Source organism: Anastrepha obliqua, unplaced genomic scaffold (assembly GCF_027943255.1).
Source record: "Anastrepha obliqua isolate idAnaObli1 unplaced genomic scaffold, idAnaObli1_1.0 ptg000009l, whole genome shotgun sequence".
Taxonomy (NCBI): Eukaryota; Metazoa; Arthropoda; class Insecta; order Diptera; family Tephritidae; genus Anastrepha; species Anastrepha obliqua.
This window is the reverse complement of record NW_026562178.1, coordinates 2,163,484-2,185,806: the sequence shown is the minus strand read 5'-3', so window position 1 is coordinate 2,185,806 and position 22,323 is coordinate 2,163,484.

Genomic DNA, 22,323 nt, shown 5'->3' with positions numbered 1-22,323 from the left:
CTGGTAATGAAGCGTTTTCTACAGAGGATTTTGATTCAGTTGAAGGGTTCAACAAAGTTTTAGAGAAACCAGACAGACAGACATAACATATGTACAGGTATCCCTTGTATAACGCGGTCTTATACAACGCGGTTTCGATATAACGCGATTTGGAAAAATTAGGTTTCAGTACAACGCGAAATTTAGGCTTATATAACGCGAAGGGGAAAATACATAATTATAAAATCTGGTAACACTAATTTGCGTACCACATATTTATAATATGTAATGTATTTTTAATGTTACCCTTTTTTGCCTTCACAACATGTGTGAGTATACTCAAGCATGCTTACGGCATATATTATATATTTGTACTCTTCTTGCTCATTAATATTTATTATATTATCAGTACAGTGTGAACTTTTGTGGATATCAGGTGTTTAATAAGGAAAAAATTTTTCTTTTTAGAAATTTAATACATTTAAGTATCAGCATAAGTTATATTTGTGATCGAAGATAGGTATGTATGTATATTTTTGTTATTGGTAATTTTCTTTTTTATTTACAATGTACATATGTAAATTTTTGCAGCCATGAATAGTGAAATTTCAACTGCCGAGAAACCAACGCTAAAACGAAAATTTATTACCTTGGATGACAAAATTAAGATTCTGGATAGATTAAGGAGTGGTGAAAAAGCATTATTAATAGCAAAATCTCTCAGTTTAAGTGAATCCACAATACGCACCATTAAAAAAAATGAAAATAAAGTTAGAAATTCTGTTATTGCTGGGTCATCAATAAGCACAAAAAGAGTTGCACGTGTGCGTGATCTTTTAATCTTTCACTCTGAAGCGCATACGAGAGGCTTTAAGTTTGGTTGAGAAAATGAAATCTTTCTTTACAACTAATGATCCTTCGCTGGAGAGATCCAGCAAAATAATAAGGGAAATAGATATTAATCTAGCACCTTATTACGAAATTGAAAAGGAGCTTAAAAAAACCACCCACCGAAAACTGATAAAAGATTTTGCAATTATAATACCAGTAGAAGAACCACAAGGTCCCACAACTAGTTTCTTATCCAATAGCGAAAACTATGTTGAAGAAATATCTTCTGATGAAGCTATTGCTCCCCCAAAACGCCCACGTGCAAAGATCTTTGAAGACAGCGAAACAGATTAATTACCATATGAAGCTTGAAGAATAACAATAAAGTTTTTAATAAACCTTTAATTTGTTTTAGTTTGTTTTTAAATTTTTTAATGTGCACATAATTATTTAAATTTTGTTTTTTGAATTTTGAAATATGTATGTACATATGTATTATTATTCATATCTTGTGTTTTTAATTGTATAAGAAAGTCTGAACTTTAGTATTGAGTTGAAATATATGTGCATCTGTTATTTTGTATGTATTTTATTTAAAAAAAAACCTATTGGAACATAACCCCTAAATTTATATAAAAACTAATATATGTTTTAGATAACGCGGAATTACATAACGAGCAATTCTTCTGGAACGTAACTATCGCGTTATACGAGGGATACCTGTATATAATTTTGGATGATTTGGAAAAAATTCAAATATATAGGTCATATTAAAAAGCTACTTAACATTCTTTGCTTCTAATCACCAACAAATTCTTATCGACTGCTGCTAAATTTACATAATTCAGCCTCTTACTGTTAAGTTTTGGTGAAAAATGTGCCTGTGGTGATCAGTCTTCGCGAGACGAGTACCCCTCGAAATTCCATACGTTCCTGTCATTGAAGCTTCTCTATACTTTAACGTTCTCTGCGGCGAGTGGTTCATATGTGATTTTGTGCTGATAGCGTAAACATGTACCTATATCAAAAACGCGGATGATGCGATTGCAATACTTGTTATTTATATCAGTTTAAAAAGAAACACGAAAAGAAAGTCAAAACAAAAGGCAATAGAAGAAGAAGAAAAATACTATCTAAAGCTATTCAATCCTCTTGAATTGTGGGATTCTAGAAATTATAAAAAGTTTTTGCGTATGTACTTAGAGAATTATAACTACATCCTCGAATTGGTAACGCCTGCAATTGTTAAAAAAAAGATTAATGCAAGATGCGACTACACCAAACAAGAGTTTATCTGCTGCGTTAAGATTCCTTGTCTCACGATAATGCTACGATGACTTCAAATTCTTGACGAACATTTCACCCCTGTCCCTCGGCTTAATAGTAGTAGTAACATGTTCAGCAATTATTTCTGCACTAAAGCCATTTAATCCTATCTCATGCGCTGGGTTTTTCGATTTTTTATTTTATACTATTGTAGCTGTACCCGACGAGCGTTACTACGCCAACAACTAAAATAAATTTAAGAAAAATAACTTTAAAGAAAAATCAGTACAAGTAGTATGAATTGCCCAGGTTAGAGCGTAATGACAAAATTTTAACATTTTTTGTCATTTTACAGTACATACAACAGTTTTCATTTCAGTTGATTTTTTAAATATTTAACTCCAAATTTTAACATTTTTTGTCATTTTAGTTGATTTTTTTTAACTTCATTAACTCAAAACTTTAACATTTTTCATTTTAGTTGATTTTTTAAATATTTAACTCAAAATTTTAAAATTTTTTGTCATTCAGTGACCCAACTCAAAAAAGTGAATTTAATTTTTAAAATCTAAACTATCATTGAAATTTTGAATATTCTTAACGCGTATATTCAGGGTTACGCTAGCGTCCCCCCTGGAATATCACTGTACGTTAATTCACATATTTAACGTGAAATGTAGTATTAATAGAATTTTTGCCATCGCCGGTAAAATCGCTAGCGTCCCCCCTGGAATATCACTGTACGTTAATTCAAATATTTAACTTAGAAATATAATTGAAAATAAAAATTATAAAAAATATAAAATATTAATATTTAATAAAAATGAATAAAAAAAATGTACAGACAATCCGTCCATACGTAAAATGTTAAAGTTAAAATAGTACAAGTAAGTAATTTGTAAAAATTGAGTTAATTTTTAAGTTAAAAAAAAAGAACACCTGCATTTTTACAAGTGCCTTTCAAAAAAAACGGCGACTCTCCAAAAAGGAGAGTCGTTGGTTTATTCGAGATTCGAACTCGCAACAAAAATCATTGTTACAATTCCAACCGCTTAACCAACTCATCTAAACAGCAAATATGGAACTAATGTAATTATAGTTGGGTAGTATATTTCAACTCTGTTGAAATCGTTCACAAAGTTAGCATGTTTGCATAACAAAACGTTGATCTTATCAACACTGCTCACAAACTCTAAATAGAAACCATTGACAGAGTAAATATGAGTCACAAACTGCAAGATAAGCCTTTGTCCGCGCGAACTAAAAAATGAAATGTTTAAATTTGTTTGTAATTCTTCTTTATACGTTTTCTACGAAAACTTCAAATTTGAACTCTCTGAAGTTCAAATTTATAAAATTTAGCTAATATTGGTTCATAATTTAAATCTCTTATTAAGTATGTTATTGGATTAGAAGGGTAAATTTTACTAATATAAAATATTTCTCGAGTCCAATTATTTTTATATTTGTTTTCAAATAGCTTCTTATGTGATTGAATTCTTACTTTATCTCCAATTTTAAAAACTGTTTTTTTTTAATTTACTTCACAAGGTTTCATACCAATAGTTCTATGTACATCTTTGTAGTTATATTCATATAATATAATATTTTATCAATTACATCAATCCAATTAGTATTTGTCTGAATTTCAAATCGTACTTTTAGTTTTTCATTAATGGTTCTATTAAATATTTCTACAATTGAATATTTCTTTTCACTAAATGTTTGATACATTTCAATATTATATTTATCTAAAACTTCTTGAAAATATTTATTTAGAAATTCTTTACCAGAATCTGTATGAAGTAATTTTGGTGCAGAACCTGCTTTTTTAATAATATTTAAAAATGCTTCAGAAATTGTTTTTCCATCGTTCTTTTTTAATGGTTCTATGTAAGCAAATTTAGAAAATGTATCCATCGCATTAAATACATATTTGTATCCTCTATTAATTCTAACATTAACAGTTGTCATAATTAGTAAATCTATTGCCCATAGTTCATTTATACCTTTAGTAATAATTTTTCTTCTTTCAAAATTTTTTCTTACTGGTTTAGGCAATTCTTTTGCTATTTGAAAATCATTATTTTTTTATAATTTGATTTATTTTTTTCCATTTCTATATATTTCAAAAATTTTTTTAAAATTTATTTAATTAAATAACTATGATATCAGATAAAGTTTTAAAAGAATATATTAAAACACAAAAAGATTTAAAAAATAAACTTCAACAATATAATTTAAATAATTTAATAAAACAAGAAAAAATTAATGAAGATCTTCAAGCAATTATTCAACCATTAAATCAATCAGTTATTAATATTCCATTTCAATTCAACCGGGCTATTCGGGTCATGTTCTTCGATTTCGATGTAACTTAAATATGTTGCTCTCTGGTCAAAATAATGAGACACGTATTTTTTTGTTCACCCGAAAAAAATTTTTTTCAAGAGTTATCGGCAACTTTGTTTTTCGGCTCAAACTTGATTTTTTTTAATTATATAAGAAAATTTTTTTTTTAAATGCCCATAACTTAGTCAAAAATGAACCGATTTTAATAATTCTGGGTTCAAAATGATCGTATTAATTACGAGCGACACATGAGCGACTTCATGTAAAAACAATTGCAAAAAAGTAGTTGAAAATTTTTTATTTATAATAGAAACAAAGAAAAAGAATTGAAATTTTTTCGAAATTCAATATTTCAAAAAGTGTATTTTTTTTGTTTTTTATACCTATTTCCAAATCAAGAGGACACCTCAAACTTCAATTAAGATGAATGCCTAGTAGCTAAAGTGAGTTGTTTTTGAGTAATGAATTTTTGAGTAAAAACCCTGTTTCGCACTTTTTGTTTTTTGCAAAATAAAACATTTTCAACTACTTTTTTGCAATTGTTTCCGCATGAAGTCGCTCGTGTAAGTAATTATGATTATTTTGAACCCAGAATCATTCAAATCGGCTTATTTTTAACTAAGTTATCAGTAGTTAAACAAAATTTTCTTATATAGATTCTTTCCATTTCAATTCAAAAGGGCTATTCGGGACATGTTCTTCGATTTCGATGTAACTCAAATATGTTGCTCTCTGGTCAAAATAATGAGACACGTATTTTTTTGTTCGCCCGAAAAATTTTTTTTTCAAGCTTTATCGGCAATTTTGTTTTTCGGCGCAAAATCGATTTTTTTTTAATAATATAAGAAAATTTTTTTTAAATGCTCATAACTTAATCAAAAATGAACCGATTTTAATAATTCTGGGTTCAAAATGACCGTCATTAATTACACGAGCGATTTCATGTAGAAACAGTTGCAAAAAAGTAGTTGAAAATTGTTTATTTAAGCAATTATTCAACCATTAAATCAATCAGTTATTAATAGATGCTTTCCATTTCAATTCAACCGGGCTATTCGGGTCATGTTCTTCGATTTCGATGTAACTTAAATATGTTGCTCTCTGGTCAAAATAATGAGACACGTATTTTTTTGTTCACCCGAAAAAAATTTTTTTCAAGAGTTATCGGCAATTTTGTTTTTCGGCTCAAATTCGATTTTTTTTTAAATATATAAGAAAAAAAAATTTTTTAAATGCCCATAACTTAGTCAAAAATGAACCGATTTTAAAAATTCTGGGTTCAAAATGATCGTGATTAATTACACGAGCGACACATGAGCGACTTCATGTAAAAACAATTGCAAAAAAGTAGTTGAACATTTTTTATTTAGCATTTTGCGTGTATACTTTCATCAGTGCGGACGTGTTTTTTCTTACGCTCCAATATCTACGAAATATCTGTGTTTAAATAAACAATCAAAATACTAAAACCAGCGAAATAGACGCTTTAACCAAAATATTGCAGATCGCAATACAATTTGTATCAACAAAAACAATCAAACTAAAAGAATAAATAAAACAAAAAACAAATAATAATAAAAACAAAAAAAAATAAGTAAAGCCTATCCTGTTATGCCGGTAGAGCGAACACCACCTACACCGAGTTATGCTCGTGGTGACAACAAACTCCCACCGGATAAAAATAATCTCAGTGCGCTCTCTCAAACGTGTTTGCTCAGTGCGCGCAGTGAAAAAATATTAAATGAGAGGAAAAATGACTCCTCTCTTACCGCCTTAATAGGCAGTCAACAATCGAAAAACGCCGCATCACCTGTGAATCCGGCAGATGCGCTCCCTTGGACTGCTCAATGTACTACCCCAATCACTCCACTATCACCAACTGCTTCTCTCTCCAACAAAAATAAGTATACCTATACCATTCCAACTTCACACTCTGATGAGACATCTACTAAAAAGTCTACAACAACAATAACAACACAAAGACAATACATAACTACCGCAGTATCAACAGCCACAACAACAACCGTGTATACTACCACAACAGCGATCGCCTCCACAATTGCATCACTAACAACAAACACGCAAGTACTATATACAAATAATTTAAATTATACCAACTGCAAAGAGCAGCTTAGCCAAAAAAGAAATCGCGAAACTCAATCGCCAAACAAACAAACAGAAGAGCTTAAGAGCAGCAAAAAACATAAACCCAAAGCACAAAATACAACACAGACAACACTAAAAGAGTACTGGCTGGGCAATCCAGCCTCTTCAAACAAGTTTGCTCTCCTAGCGGACGACAATATATTAGAACAACAAAGCGACAGTGGGACAGTTCCGAATACCAGCCAACAAACTCCACGCATGCAAAAACCTCCACCTATATACGTTCAGAATGTCGAAAATATAAAAGCTCTAGCTGACGCGTTGAATTCCATACCAAATATATTTTACGAAATAAAAGTACTTAGCAAAAACGAAATAAAATTACAAGCAAAAGAGTCTTTACACTATAAAAAAATGATAGAACTACTTAAGCAAAAACAAACAAAATACTACACGTTTAGACCAAAAGATGAACGAGGATTTAAAGTAATACTACGTAATATGCACTATTCAACTGACACTGAAGACATTAAACAAGAGCTAGCTGAATTAGGTCACGAAATAACAAACATTCATAACATACAAATAACCAACTCAGAACGCAAAAAAACAACCACTTTCACTATTTTCACTTGAATTAAAAACAAAGGATAATAACAAAGAAATATATAATATAACTAATCTCCTACATTGCAAAATTAGTTTTGAATCACCCCGCCAAAAAAGAATAGTACCACAGTGTACAAACTGCCAAAGATACGGACATACGAAAAATTATTGTCAAGTAGACCCAGCGTGCGTAAAATGTGCAGGCAAACACAAAACAATTATGTGTCCAATTAAAGACAATAATAAAAATAGCATAAAATGCATACATTGCGGCGAAAATCACACAGCAAACTACCGCGGATGTGCGATATATAAAGCACTACAAGTCCAGAGATATCCGGCATTACGCAAAAAAAGTATTCAAAATGAAAAAGAACAAATGAATAATGAGACAATCGAAACAAACGCAAATACAACACGAGAGGTGCCAGGCATAACATACGCCCAGGCAACAACAATCAACACAATACCAAAAGAACAGAATCAAACAAAAAATAACATCGAACATGTTCCAAAAAATAACGACGATATGATCGAACTAAAAGAAATGATGAGACAATTAATAACCCAAATGACAAGTATGATGAACATATTAACACTGCTCGTTACCAAACTCGATGAACGAAAGGAATAAAATTAATTTAGCTATATGGAATGCGAATGGACTTGCTCGCCCCATTCTGGAACTTAAATCATTCTTAATAAATAAATCAATCGATATAATGATGATCTCTGAAACTCATGCCACTGACAAAACTTTTGTTAACATACCGAACTATAATATACATTACACAAATGAACCCGACAACAAAGCGCACGGTGGGACAGCAATTATTATTAAAAGAAATATTAAATACAATGAACTGGAGGTATACAGAGAAAAAAACATCCAAGCCACCACAATAGCCATAGAAGACACAAAAGGGCAAATAGCAATATCTGCAGTCTACTGTCCTCCCAAATATAACAACACAAAAGAACAATACCTGCATTATCTAAAATCGCTAGGGAATCGATACTTAGCCGGAGGAGACTACAATGCTAAAAACATACTTTGGGGGTCAAGGTTAACAAATAAAAAAGGGAGGCAATTAATTGAAGCCATTAGAAAAAATAATAGTCGGTTTATTAGCACAGGTGAGCCAACCTACTGGCCAACAGATACGAAAAAACAACCGGACTTAATTGACTTTTGCATAATTAAAAATATGCCATATGAAAATCTGACAATAAAATCATGTTTAGAGCTATCTTCAGACCATTCACCATTAATTATGACCTTACTTGGACATATTGAAATAAAACAATCTCTGGGCTTATATAATTCTAGAACGAATTGGACTAATGCTTGCCAAATATTAGGGCAAAAACTTAGAATAAATATATCACTAAAAACTCAAGATGAAATTGACTCCGCTATTGTATATTTCAATGATAGCGTAATACAAGCAGTTGTTTCCTCTACACCCACACCGAAAATGACAAATAAAGAAAATATCCCAACTTACGTTAAAGAGAAAATCGGCGAAAAAAGAAAACTCCGCAAAACATGGCAAACCACTAGACATCCGGCAGATAAAACCAAACTTAATAAAGCGACAAATGAGCTAAAAGCATTACTTATAAAACACAAGGAGAGTAAACTTCGAGATTATATGGCAAACCTGGGAACAGCAGCATCTACAAATTACTCCTTATGGAAAGCAACAAAACACATTAATGGCGCTGTAATACATAAACCTCCCATCAAAAGAGAAGCCGACACATGGGCAAAAACAAGCAAAGAAAAAGCCGACACCCTAGCCAGACACTTCTTAGACACATTTACAAGCGAAATGGATAATCAAAACAATAACATTAAATCTGATAACATAATAAACGTTCCGCAAATCAAAACAAGAAATACCACCATAAGCGAAATTAAAAATCAAATAAGACAGCTAAGCGATAAAAAAGCTCCAGGATATGATTTAATAAATGGAAAAATTTTAAAAGAGTTACCTGAAATAGCATTGCAATTCATAAGAAATATATTCAATTGCATGTTAAAGACTAAATACTTCTCACGACTATGGAAAATTGCTCAAATTACCGCCATACCCAAACCAGGAAAAGATGCCACCAAAACTGCCTCATATCGACCCATCAGCCTATTGCCAATTCTTTCAAAAGTGTTTGAAAAAATATTGTTCGACCGACTAGAACCAATTTTGACAGCAAAAAAAGTGATACCAAGCCATCAATTCGGATTTAGACGGCAACACTCAACAGTCCAACAAATCCACAGGGTTACTAACAAAATACTTAACGATATGAATGACAAAAAATATTGTGTAGCTGTATACCTAGACATTGCTAAAGCTTTTGATAAAGTTTGGCATAAAGGACTTTTGCATAAGCTCAAACGAATCTTACCACAAAACTACTTTGAACTTTTGAAGAGCTACATAACTGATCGAAAATTTTATATAAGATATGAAGACGAATATTCCGATATTCTACCAATGACAGCTGGAGTACCGCAAGGCAGTGTATTAGGTCCTCTCTTATATCTAATATACACCGCAGATGTGCCAACTCCGACAACAGATAATACAATGATAGCAACGTTCGCGGATGATACTGTATTAATGGCATCAAACAATGACGAAAAACTGGCGATCTCTACACTTCAAAAATTAATAAACAATACAGTAAATTGGTTTGACGAATGGGGTATAGAAGTTAATAAAGACAAAACTATACAAGTTATATATACAAACAAAAAGACATCAAAATATAATCTAACCTTAAAAAACAACAAAATAAAAATCTGTCCAGCAGCAAAATATCTTGGAATAACTATTGACGAAAAACTAACATGGAAGCAGCATATCATTAACAAAAGAAATCAAATCAAGAATAAGTATCGGCAATTAAGTTGGCTAATCGGACGAGCATCAAAACTATCACTGTATAATAAGGTGACTATATACAAAACAATTATCACTCCTATCTGGAAATACGGAATAGAAATATGGGGAACGGCTAAAAACACAAATATTCAGCTCATACAGCGAACACAATCCAAAATATTACGAAATATAACAAATGCTGGTTGGTTTATTTCCAATGAAGCCATACATCGTGACTTAAACGTAGACACTATCCAAGAAACAATCACAAAATGTAGCACTAAGCATATACAGCGACTGTCAGTCCACCAAAACGAAGAAATGCGTAAAATAGCGCCGGAAGAAAATATCAAACGAAGATTAAAGCGACACACACCGACTGATCTAACTATAAGATTTACAGTGTAATCACAAAAAACAATAATAATAATAACAGATTCTTCTTACATTGGTAAAAGAACATAATCGACCCTAATTGTACAAAAATTACATATTGTTAATATATAACAGACTGTAATAAATAAAGGGGAGATAAAAAAAAAAAAAAAAAAAAAATAAAATTTTTTCGCAATTCAATATTTCAAAAAGGGTATTTTTTTTGTTTTTTATAACTTTTTCCAAATCAAGAGGACACCTCAAACTTCAATTAAGATGAATTCCCAGTAGCTAAAGTGAGTTGTTTTTGAGTAATGAATTTTTGAGTAAAAACCTTGTTTCGCACTTTTTGTTTTTTGCAAAATAAAAAATTTTCAACTACTTTTTTGTAACTGTTTCTACATGAAATCGCTCGTGTAATTAATGACGATCATTTTGAACCCAGAATTATTAAAATCGGTTCATTTTTGATTAAGTTATGAGCATTTAAAAAAAATTTTCTTATATTATTAAAAAAAATCGATTTTGCGCCGAAAAACAAAATTGCCGATAAAGCTTGAAAAAAATTTTTTTCGGGCGAACAAAAAAATACGTGTCTCATTATTTTGACCAGAGAGCAACATATTTGAGTTACATCGAAATCGAAGAACATGTCCCGAATAGCCCTTTTGAATTGAAATGGAAAGAATCTATATAAGAAAATTTTTTTTAACTACTGATAACTTAGTTAAAAATAAGCCGATTTGAATGATTCTGGGTTCAAAATAATCATAATTACTTACACGAGCTACTTCATGCGGAAACAATTGCAAAAAAGTAGTTGAAAATGTTTTATTTTGCAAAAAACAAAAAGTGCGAAACAGGGTTTTTACTCAAAAATTCATTACTCAAAAACAACTCACTTTAGCTACTAGGCATTCATCTTAATTGAAGTTTGAGGTGTCCTCTTGATTTGGAAAAAGTTATAAAAAACAAAAAAAATACACTTTTTGAAATATTGAATTTCGAAAAAATTTCAATTCTTTTTCTTTGTTTCTATTATAAATAAAAAATTTTCAACTACTTTTTTGCAATTGTTTTTACATGAAGTCGCTCATGTGTCGCTCGTAATTAATACGATCATTTTGAACCCAGAATTATTAAAATCGGTTCATTTTTGACTAAGTTATGGGCATTTAAAAAAAAAAATTTCTTATATAATTAAAAAAAATCAATTTTGAGCCGAAAAACAAAGTTGCCGATAACTCTTGAACAAATTTTTTTTCGGGTGAACAAAAAAATACGTGTCTCATTATTTTGACCAGAGAGCAACATATTTAAGTTACATCGAAATCGAAGAACATGACCCGAATAGCCCGGTTGAATTGAAATGGAAGCATCTATTAATAACTGATTGATTTAATGGTTGAATAATTGCTTAAATAAAAAATTTTCAACTACTTTTTTGCAACTGTTTCTACATGAAATCGCTCGTGTAATTAATGACGGTCATTTTGAACCCAGAATTATTAAAATCGGTTCATTTTTGATTTAGTTATGAGCATTTAAAAAAAATTTTCTTATATTATTAAAAAAAAATCGATTTTGCGCCGAAAAACAAAATTGCCGATAAAGCTTGAAAAAAAAATTTTTCGGGCGAACAAAAAAATACGTGTCTCATTATTTTGACCAGAGAGCAACATATTTGAGTTACATCGAAATCGAAGAACATGTCCCGAATAGCCCTTTTGAATTGAAATGGAAAGAATCTATATAAGAAATTTTTTTTTAACTACTGATAACTTAGTTAAAAATAAGCCGATTTGAATGATTCTGGGTTCAAAATAATCATAATTACTTACACGAGCGACTTCATGCGGAAACAATTGCAAAAAAGTAGTTGAAAATGTTTTATTTTGCAAAAAACAAAAAGTGCGAAACAGGGGTTTTACTCAAAAATTCATTACTCAAAAACAACTCACTTTAGCTACTAGGCATTCATCTTAATTGAAGTTTGAGGTGTCCTCTTGATTTGGAAATAGGTATAAAAAACAAAAAAAATACACTTTTTGAAACAAAAAAATACGTGTCTCATTATTTTGACCAGAGAGCAACATATTTAAGTTACATCGAAATCGAAGAACATGACCCGAATAGCCCGGTTGAATTGAAATGGAAAGCATCTATTAATAACTGATTGATTTAATGGTTGAATAATTGCTTGAAGATCTTCATTAATTTTTTCTTGTTTTATTAAATTATTTAAATTATATTGTTGAAGTTTATTTTTTAAATCTTTTTGTGTTTTAATATATTCTTTTAAAACTTTATCTGATATCATAGTTATTTAATTAAATAAATTTTAAAAAAATTTTTGAAATATATAGAAATGGAAAAAAATAAATCAAATTATAAAAAAATAATGATTTTCAAATAGCAAAAGAATTGCCTAAACCAGTAAGAAAAAATTTTGAAAGAAGAAAAATTATTACTAAAGGTATAAATGAACTATGGGCAATAGATTTACTAATTATGACAACTGTTAATGTTAGAATTAATAGAGGATACAAATATGTATTTAATGCGATGGATACATTTTCTAAATTTGCTTACATAGACCCATTAAAAAAGAACGATGGAAAAACAATTTCTGAAGCATTTTTAAATATTATTAAAAAAGCAGGTTCTGCACCAAAATTACTTCATACAGATTCTGGTAAAGAATTTCTAAATAAATATTTTCAAGAAGTTTTAGATAAATATAATATTGAAATGTATCAAACATTTAGTGAAAAGAAATATTCAATTGTAGAAATATTTAATAGAACCATTAATGAAAAACTAAAAGTACGATTTGAAATTCAGACAAATACTAATTGGATTGATGTAATTGATAAAATATTATATTATATGAATATAACTACAAAGATGTACATAGAACTATTGGTATGAAACCTTGTGAAGTAAATTAAAAAAAAAACAGTTTTTAAAATTGGAGATAAAGTAAGAATTCAATCACATAAGAAGCTATTTGAAAACAAATATATATTAAAAATAATTGGACTCGAGAAATATTTTATATTATATTAGTAAAATTTACCCTTCTAATCCAATAACATACTTAATAAGAGATTTAAATTATGAAACAATATTAGCTAAATTTTATAAATTTGAACTTCAGAGAGTTCAAATTTGAAGTTTTCGTAGAAAACGTATAAAGAAGAATTACAAACAAATTTAAACATTTCATTTTTTAGTTCGCGCGGACAAAGGCTTATCTTGCAGTTTGTGACTCATATTTACTCTGTCAATGGTTTCTATTTAGAGTTTGTGAGCAGTGTTGATAAGATCAACGTTTTGTTATGCAAACATGCTAACTTTGTGAACGATTTCAACAGAGTTGAAATATACTACCCAACTATAATTACATTAGTTCCATATTTGCTGTTTAGATGAGTTGGTTAAGCGGTTGGAATTGTAACAATGATTTTTGTTGCGAGTTCGAATCTCGAATAAACCAACGACTCTCCTTTTTGGAGAGTCGCCGTTTTTTTGAAAATTACTTGTAAAAATGAAGGTGTTCTTTTTTTTTAATTCAAAAATTAGCTTAATTTTTACAAATTACTTACTTGTACTACTTACTTACACTGTTTGAGGGTCTGGAAGACGTCTCTAAAGCGGAGCTCCCAGCCCTACTTAGATTCGCTAAAAGCGCTGACATCCTACATGATGTCTACTTCAGGTATTCATAGAGGTCGGTCTCCATCTGGTATCGCTAGGGACCAAAAGGTCTATGCGCGGCTTATTGCCAACCAGGCTAACCTAACCTAACCTACTTGTACTATTTTAACTTTAACATTTTAAATATGGACGGATTGTCTGCACATGTTTTTTTTTTCATTTTTATTAAATATTAATATTTTTATATATTTTATAATTTTTATTTTCAATTATATTTCTAAGTTAAATATTTGAATTAACGTACAGTGATATTCCAGGGGGGGCGCTACGCGTTAAGAATATTCAAAATTTCAATGATAGTTAATTTAATATTTTTGATATTTTGACTATTCCAAGTTTAATATTTTTATATTTTTAAAAATTTTTATTTTAAATAACATTTCTAAGTTAAATATTTGAGTTAACGTAGAGTGATATTCCGCGTTAAGAATATTCAAAATTTCAACTATAGTTAATTTAATATTTTAACTGTTTTTAAGTTAAACATATTTATATTTTTTATAATAAAATGAAGAATATGTCATCGCCTATTTTACCGGCGATGGCAAAAATTCTATTAATAATGCATTTCATGTTAAATATGTGAGTTAACGTACAGTGATATTCCAGGGAGGACGCTAGCGTAACCCTGAATATACGCGTTAAGAATATTCAAAATTTCAATGATAGTTAAGATTTTAAAAATTAAATTCAGTTTTTTGAGGTAGGTCAATGAATGACAAAAAATGTTAAAATTTGGAGCTAAATATTTAAAAAATCAACTAAAATGAAAAATGTTAAAGTTTTGAGTTAATGAAGTTAAAAAAAATCAACTAAAATGACAAAAAATGTTAAAATTTGGAGTTAAATATTTAAAAAATCAACTGAAATGAAAACTGTTAAAATTTTGAGTTAATGAAGTTAAAAAAAATCAACTAAAATGACAAAAAATTTTAAAATTTTGTCATTACGCTCTAACCTCGGAAATTCATACTACTAGTACACGAATATTCAATTTATTCTAAACCATTTTATTGATTTTATTTATTTCGAAAAAAATCGGTTGAACGGGGCAGAAGTTGCTACTCTGCAGCGCTACCTGGTGGCGAGGGGACGCAATGAGCATATTCTACAAACCTTTTCCGTGGAAAAATACACATATATACCAATTTTTATAATAATCGGTCCAGTAGTTTTTGTAGAAGAAGATTTGCCATAAATTTTAGTTACTCAATTAACTGCACTATTAATTTCTACCTCAAGCTCATTTTTTTCCATCGATGTGTACATGAAAGATATTGAGATAGTTGTTTTTGTTTTCAATGTAATGTTCGTACACCACACCATAAACGGTAAACATGTGTGCGAGCCGCGCACTGAAAATCAATTTTTTTGATTTTGGCGAACATGCCACATAGGGCGAACAGTCAGTATTTGGTGATAGCAACGTTATAAATTTTGCTCAGTTGCACTTATTCAGTTTTAAGTAGCCTATACTTAGTATTGAATAAAAAAGGCAAAATAGGCCGCGTGGAGGAAGAAGCGAGATTAATGAAATATTTGAGAAAACAAGGAAAATGATGTATTTGATCCATATTAATGAAATTTCTAAAGAATGTATTACAACTGGAAAGAAAATGTAAGATTTTGAAGAAACGGGATTAAGATTCGGGGACCTGCACCTTAAAGTTGAAAATACCAAATCAACCGAAATCATAGAGTATAAATTACCTCTAACAAAGGTCTAACCCAACTCACGGCAGGATTTTTTCGAGAAACCTCATCATCCTCTGAAGAAGAATTAAAGGAAGGGTCGAATGACCAAAAAGTGGTTGAAGTCAAAAACACCATGCTTAAAGGTGGGGGCAAACTAGTTTCTATGTGTGCTGATATTGTGAGTCTCGATTTAATCCGGAGACCAGAATTTTTGAAACTAGGTTGGGAAAAGGTTCATGGGCTAGAACACCTTATCCGATTCGGTGCAAAACCTGCCAAAATTTTTAATAGCATATCAAAATCAATCCCCCAAAAAAATATACCGATTCCATCCTTTGCACAAAAACGGTCGCACCAACAAGAGTAAGAAAATCAAATAACTCGCAAACAAATACGGCATACAAAACTAACGAAGAAGGTACAAACAAATAACGGCACAGCCAACAAAACAACATCCAACATACCCAAATCCCGGCAGACAAATAGCACAACAACGCCAGTAAGTCTACAAACAGCAACTAATTTGTGTACTGTAACTAATTCGTGTATTCTAGAAAATTCGACGACATGCAGATATTCAGCATCTATTGATAGATCACACATTCCGATATGATCCAGTTTAACTAACACCTTTCAGTCAATTACAAACAAAATATTCCATTAACGTCCTCAAAACTCCAAATACATATAAAAACCCTTTACTAGAACAAACTACAGCCAATTATTGAGGTAAGTCATAAATACTAATTCTTTGTACTAACCCATTAACATCCCACGGGGGAATGTGTTATCCCTAGAGAGCGCGGTGGTGGATAGAAGAACACCTACCAGAAATGGGGCGTAGGAGAATAATTGTCTCACGCGAACTAGACAGGTCACAGAAGTAAGTAAACTTGGTTAAAAAAAATACCTCAATTTAAAGTGTAACCCCAACTGTGCCTATTGAGGGAGTTTTACATCCGGGGTATAAAATTGGGCTGTCTCCTAAATGAGCCCCTTTGATATCAGGACTCCTCAGGCTTTAATGGTAGCCTTACCATAGTATGGGGCGCTTCCATGGCGCACCGTCTATTTCTCCTTCAACATCCGCGGATGTTACTGGGCAAAAGCGTCAATACGAAGAAAAGGCCTGTCCAGGTACAAGCTTTACTAGAGGTCTCTCGCTATTATCGGCAGAAGAAGCAAAAATAAGGCCGAAGGTAAAACTCATCTCAAACTGCGTTGGTGGGCGAACTAACGAACCGCGGTAAACCTGCATTGGAGAAGTGGTCCGAATTCGTGCCTCGGCTGTCTCGTATTGTCGTTGATCACGTCATGGGAAACGCTGAGGGTCAAGTGCCAGCATTTGATTCAATGGAAGTGGTCTGCTGATACAGAGTGATCAAATGTGACGATCAGTTCTCTTTTGATTTCTTGCGAACCGCTGTTGCCCAAAGGCTTATATCTGGATACGGAATATGGAGTTCGAGGCTAAGCAGCTAATCCCATACCTGCAAGCACACAACCGCTCCGATGAATGGCTGGAGGCTCTGGAAAAGAACAGTGTGTCCTCCCTTCTCAAAATCTTGGAGGAAAGTATTGAGTCCCTGGAAAAAGTCCACAACTAACTTCCGTTCGGCGTGACGAAAGCGCATCTGAATTTATTCCATTTTGCAAATACGGAGGATGAGTACGACGACGCAAATGAGTGGCTCATGTATATGCAACTGGAAGACGCCGTTTCTACCCAAAACGACAGCGCTAACGAACAGCATACGGATAAGCAGCTTGACCGCAAAACCCCTAAAAACGGCCAATAAGTATTGGTCTCAAGGTTGCCCAGATCAACCTGCACGGAATGCTTTAGAGGGTAAAAACTTGGAGGGTCTCATGCAAAAAGCCTTCTTAGGACCATAGCTGCATTCTCTACTACCTGGATCTTGAGGCAGATCCACCCTTACCATATCGGAATCCACTTAGAACAAATTGGGAGTATTATCTCCACTTCTTTGGTTATGTGTGAATAGAAAAGTCTTAATAAAGCTGAATTGAGGTGGCGTAAAAGTGGTGACGCTCTCTGATGATAAGGTACTAATGGCATCCGGACTGTGTCCTAATAAGAGATCATTCAAATTGTGCCTGAGCGATTAAGTTCTGCGGATCGTACGATCATCTCCAACATCAGGCTAAAGAAGTAACATGACAGCGAGTCACCCTGTCTAAAACCTCGTTTGGTATCAAACGGCACGGAGTGGTCCTTCCTAATTCTGACGGCGCTGCTGGTGTTGAGCAACGTCGTCTCGCATAGCCGTATTAGTTTTGTTGGGATACCAAATTCAGACATCGCGGCATACAAGTAACTCCTTTCCGTACTGTCGAATTCAGCTTTGAAATCGACGAAAAGATGGCGTGTGTCGATTCTCCTTTCGTGGGTCTTTTCCAAGACTTGGCGTATTGTGAATATTTGGTCGATGGTAGACTTTCAAGGTCTAACGCCATACTGGTAAGGTCCAATCAGTTGGTTGACGGTGCGCTTCAGCCTTTCCCACAATACGCTCGCTAGAACCTTATAGGCGATATTTAGAAGACTAATTCGCGGTAATTGGCACAAAGTGCAGGATCGCCTTTTTTATGGATTGGGCAGAGCATACTTAAATTCCAATCGGCAGGCATGCTTTCATCCGACCATATTTTGCATAGGAGCTGATGCATGCACCTTACCAGCTCCTCGCCGCCATGTTTGAATAGCTCAGCCAGCAGTCCGTCGGCGCCCGCGGCTTTGTTGTGCCTTAACCGCGTTACCACTATTCTCACCTCGCCATGATCGGGTAGTGGAACATCAATTCCGTCGTCAACGATTGGTTTATCGGGATCTTCACATTCTCTGTGACATGCGCAGCTGTCACTGTTGTACTGGTTCGAGAAGGGTTCCGTCTTTGTTCTTACAGGAAAACGCCCCGGTCTTGAAACCTTTTGTAAGCCGCCGAACTTTCTGGTTTCGGGCGTTCTTCCGTTCTTCAAGCTCCTCGCACTCACGTATTTCGGCCTCTCGTTTCTTCTGTCGAATAATACGTATCTCTTCCTTTCTTGGCTCACTGTAGCGATCGCACATGCCTTGCGTTGCGCCCGATCGCAGCGTGGCTCTATAGGCAGCATCTTTTCTTTCGGCGGCAGCATGACTTTCCTCGTCGTACCAACTGTTTTTTCGGGCTCGCCGGAATCCGATTTCTTCTTCGGCGGCGGTACGTAGAGAACGAGAAATGTTGATCCAATGCTCGTGCATGCCGGTTTGTTGGGCAGTACTCTCTGAAAGCAGAAAGAGAGTCGAGTGGCGAGTCTTCTGGCTGTCTGTTGTGATTGCAGCTTTTCGATGTCGAACATTCGTTGCGTAGTTAGATGGACGCTTCTCGCTGCACAGAGGCGTGTGCGCAGTTTGGCTGCAACAAGGTAATGATCCGAGTCGATGTTGGGTCCTCGGATCGTACGTACATCTAATACACTAGAAGCGTGTCTTCCATCTATCACAACATGATCGATCTGGTTTCGTGTTTTTCGATCTGGAGACAGCCAGGTAGCTTGGTGTATCTTTTTATTCTGGAATCTGGTGCTGCAGACTACCATGTTTCGGGCCCTGGCGAAGTCGATCAGCCTCTGTCCGTTACCGGATGTTTCCTTGTGCAGGCTAAATTTTCCGACTGTGGGACCAAAAACTCGCTCCTTGCCCACCCTGGCGTTGAAGTCGCCAAGCACGATTTTTATGTCGTGGCGGGGGCAGCGCTCATAGGAACGTTGCAGGCGCTCATAGAAGGAATCTTTGGTGGCATCGTCCTTCTCTTCCGTCGAGGCATGGGCGCAAATTAGCGATATGTTAAAAAAACGGGCTTTGATGCGGATTATTGCGAGACGCTCGTCCACCGGAATGAACGACAGTTCTTGGCAAGGAAGTCTCTCTGCCACAACAAATCCACAACATGGCAGCTGTAGTGCACGTCTCAAGGTCCTATGGTTTTCTTGTCTTGCCCCGTCCATCGCATCTCTTGGATGGCAGTGATGTCAGCCTTTACTGTCACGAGGACATCAACCAGCCGGGCAGAGACACCTTCTCTATTAAGGGACCGGACATTCCAGGTGCATGCCCTCAAATCATAGTCCTTAGTTCGTTTGCAGGGTTATCATCAGTGTTGGAAGCTCTCATCCGAGGCTTTGTGTATGTTTTCATTACGGGAAGTTTTTAAGTGGCGGGTCCCAAACCCAACGCACAATCAGGTATCCTGGAATGTTTCGCCTTCTCACATTGGGTCACTCCCGAACGGGTGTTCGGAAGCTACCCAGAGGATACTTGGGCTGATTCCGGGAGTTGTGGGCTGCTTGAACCAGAGGCGAAGAATCGTCCTGGTCACTCCCAAAGGAATGGCGATCAGTAACTTTCCCCACTTGCGTGGACGTCTCCATATGGAACCATCCTTAATTTCAATTTTTACCCTACCAAATAAAGTATAAACTCTCTAACTTTCAACCAGTGCAAAGTACTTAGGCGTAATTCTGGACTTCACACTTAGCTGGAAATTAAACATTGAAGAACGGGTAAAGACATCCGAAATTTATGTATATGTCTGTAAACATATCCTTGTAAGAAGATGGAGTGTTCAACCCAAGTATACATTATAGTTGTAAAAGGCGGTTATACGACTAATTTTATCGTATGGTTCGGTAGTTTGGTGGAAAGCTCTAGGAAGAGAATACAACCTCAAATTACTTGGCAGAATACAAAGATTAGCCTTTGCAATAACGGTGGGTGCAATCAGATCATGTTCTATGGATTCTTATAACGCGCTATCACACGTTATTCCGGTAGATCTATATATCAAGAAGATGGCAACCATGAGTGCATTTAGGTAAAGGAAGCAGGTCGTTGAAAGAAAACAACGTATGGTCATGCCAGTCTATTATTGCGACAAACTCAGTATACCTCGAAAAGGACTGATTATATCATCCCGACGATAATATTCAATAGAAAATTTGCCACTCTCCTTCCATCTCTGGAGAAATGGAATAAGGGATTCTCATTTTGCAACTTCGACACTACAGTCTATACAGATGGCTCTAAAATGGAATGTGATGTTGCAGCAGATACATATATGTTCTCATAGACTTAAAATTGAAAAATCTGTACATCGTCCTAATGCCTGCAGTGCCTTCCAGGCGGATGTGGATTCATAGATTTCTATTTTAAGGACAATATCGCTAATCTTTCGGATAGTCAAGCTGCAATCCAGGCATTGCATTCGGCTACAACATCCTCTAAAGTGGGGGAACAATGTAGCCTTACCACCTTGAGTGAAAACAGTAAAGTTACTTTAATCTGGGTCCCGGGACATCGGAACATTGAAGGTAACGAAAAAGCTGATGAAGTGGCAAGAGGGGCAACTTCCATGAATAACGCTCTTGCAGAATTGGTATTCGCACTACTAGGTGCAGTCAAGAATACAATTTCCTCAAAATACCTCCGAATCGCGGATTGTAGATGGAGAGGCCAGACGAAATGCAAAATTAGCGGAACATTATGGTCCACCTACACTCTCAAACAAACATCAACATTGATAAAAATGAAACGACTGGACGCCTGGATACTAACGGCAGTCATAACTGGCTATTGGTCAGTCGGAGAACAAGCAGCCAAAACGGGCATCCCTCACAACAGACACTGTCTCAGTTGGAAGCAACCGGAGAAAAAGGAACCATCCTTCTGTGAATGCCCTGCCCTATAAAAGGACAGAATATTAACCCTGTTTCAAACATCTGTTTGGCTTAGATGTCAATAACTTAATAAGGTTCTTAAACCGCACAGACTGTATATAGCCATGCTGTAAATAATCGTAAAACAAGTTGGTAACGAGGATGTGGCAATGAAATGGTACGGAAGCGCTAGTTGGATTCTGGATGAATCACCACTTCAGCCAACCTATTAACATATATACATATATACATATTACACGCTAACATTATTACAATGGAATATAAACGGGTATAACAATACCTATATCGAACTTGGAATCATAATAAAATAGTATAAACGCTCTAAATTGAGCCCACCTAAACCATAATTCCCATGCCCTTACTTCCAAACCTTACGTAGGGCACTTCCCTAATCATTCCCACCGCAAGAACAACAAACAAGGGACCGCTTTTGTTGTTAAGAGTAACCTGCCCCACCGTTACTTTTCCCACATCGAATATTTCCTCACTATTCATAGAACTGCAAACTTCTTCCAGATTCATTACTTGCGCCTTCTATCATAACTTCTCCTCCTAGTCAATCAATAAAGATTTGTACAACCTTTTATCCGCCCCTCCTCAACCCTTTATCCTTGAAGCCGCTTTTAACGCTTGGAGCCCTTTCTGGAGTTCTATCTCTTCTAACCAGAGAGGGAGTTCTATAGAAGACACAATCCTTACTTCGGACTACACTCATATCGACCTCACCTTCTCGCCTCTCTCCTTTTCCAACAACTTATCA